The sequence below is a fragment of the Microtus ochrogaster genome, unplaced genomic scaffold (assembly GCF_000317375.1).
Source record: "Microtus ochrogaster isolate Prairie Vole_2 unplaced genomic scaffold, MicOch1.0 UNK23, whole genome shotgun sequence".
In the NCBI taxonomy this organism is placed as follows: domain Eukaryota; kingdom Metazoa; phylum Chordata; class Mammalia; order Rodentia; family Cricetidae; genus Microtus; species Microtus ochrogaster.
The window spans coordinates 2,285,692-2,287,910 of record NW_004949121.1 but is presented as its reverse complement, the minus strand read 5'-3'; the positions used below and the strand labels follow the sequence as shown (position 1 = coordinate 2,287,910).

At 41.8% G+C, this 2,219-nt stretch overlaps 1 pseudogene; it reads right to left on the bottom strand.

Moving 5' to 3' along the window:
• Nucleotides 1-724, bottom strand: part of LOC101982164 — a 19,512-nt pseudogene extending 18,788 nt beyond the window's left edge.
• Nucleotides 725-2,219: the final 1,495 nt, after the last annotated feature.

Here is a 2,219-nt window from a genome sequence, read left to right as displayed (position 1 = left end):
CGACTGGTCACCCCTTTGTAGCCTTTGCCTTTTGTCACTCCAATGACATCAATCATCTCATCCTGCCCAAACACCTGGTTCACAGGAACCTGCTGCGCCAGCCTCTCCCGGGCCCAGTCCAGCTTCTCAGCCACAGTGCCCCCATTTAGCTGGATCTCCATCAAGTGTGCCTTCTTCTGGCGCAGAGGAAGCAGACACATCTGATTGTGGGCAATTATGCGGATGACCTGGCAGTACTTCTTCATGCTGTTGAAGTCCTTCTCCAGCTGTTTCTTGCCCATGTCATCCTGCCATTTCTTACAGTATTTGGTGAAAGCCTTCTTCTTAGATTTGTGCCAGTTCTTGTAGAACCGCCTTTTACACTCATCACTGATGTGCTCAGCAAATACTGTCTTGAAGGTGCGGAGACCTCGTGGGGTTTTGACGTATCCCACGATGCCCACAACTACCATAGGTGGTGTTTCCACAATGGTTACAGCCTCCACGACTTCTTTCTTGTTTACCTTGGATCCTGGTCTGTCAACCTCCCGGACAATGTGGGTCATGCCAGCCTTGTAGCCTAGAAAGGCTGTGAGGTGAACAGGCTTGGAAGGGTCATCCTTGGGGAAGCTCTTCACTTTCCCACGATGCCTGCTGCTGTGCTTTCGCGGCAAGAAGCCCAAGGACCCATGCCTGGGAGCAGAGAATTTCCTGTGAGACATCTCTGCTCACACGCCGCCGCCGATAGAGCTGGGCTCTTATTTTCACAGCTCTGATAGATTCCAAGTTAAGGGACTCTGATCCTTCTTAGCCTCTGGTAGCATCCTCTTTCCCCCACATTAATCATTTGCTTTCCTGAGTTTTTCAGGCATCATTTTAAATTTCTTCCATCAGTAAAATCTACTAAATGGCAAAACAAAACAAAGAAATCAGCTAAATGAGACAGAAGCATGAGTAACAAATGTAAACACTCGGGAAGTTTGACTCATGTGGGAAAGAACGGCTTCATCTAGGGCGGTAGGGCATGAACATTCTAAGACTGATAACACAGTTGAGAAAAATATCTTTCCACATAAAAATGAAGCAAAGAACATCTAAACTGTGGCCATGAAGCACCATAAAAAGTCTGAGAGTTTCTAAGTTTTTTTGCCCACAGAATTCATGTTTATCTCAATGTTTCCCTACTAATTTCCAACAAAACTCCTTTTCTAACAACTTTGTGTTAAAAGTGCAATAATAGTGTTGAGTAATTGTATAATTGTATTGCACAGATACCAAGAGGCCAGAAAAACACTAACCTATAAAGACAACTGAGCTCATAACTCAGAAACATGTGACCGGTGATATGGGAGTTATAATATTATAAGATTCTTTAGAAAAAATAGTTCTTTCAGTAACAACCATTGGATCCTTCCTAAAAATAAGGCTCTCAGAATTAACTGAAAATTCTGAACTGTGGATTAGACCAGATTTTAATTCAGTGTAGTCTTTCTTATTTTCCCATAGTTTACCTCCCAGAATTTGGTTTTTTTTTTTAGTCAACAATTAGAGTTATTGAAAATGCTATATTTTTAGTCAATCAATCATAACATTTGTATAGCTAACTCAATGTATAGCTTTATATATATACATGTATATTGTATGATAACATAATATAGAACCTTTTATTATAAATAATACATCTCTAATCCAACAATGGCTACTATAAAAAGAAAGTCCAAGAATCCAGTAGTTGCTCAGTTCATGAGACCGGATGTCTCAGCTGGTCTATACTAGAATCCAGGAAGTAAGCTCTACTGCCAGTGAATGACTGAACTTGCTAACAAGGGGAGGGCAAGCAAGCAAAGAGCAGAAATCTCCTTCTTCCATGTCCTTACATAGCTTCCAGCAGAGGCACAACCCAGATGAGAGGTGAGTTTTCCCAGCTCAAATGACCTAGATTAAAGATGTAGCCTTCCAACTCAAAATCTGGATTAAAGGTATGTCATTTCCCAGCCCCAAAATATTTTAAATAAAGGCATGTGTTCCTGCCTCAAAAATCCAGATTAGAAGTAAATCTTCCTACTTCTAATTAATCAAAAATCCCTCATAGACTACAGAGAACTCAAGAACAATGGCAATGGGTTTTTGATCCTACTGCACGTACTGGCTTTGGGGGAGCCTAGGTAGTTTGGATGTTCACCTTACTAAACCTGGATGGAGGTGGGTGGTCCTTGGACATCCCACAGGTCAGAGAACTC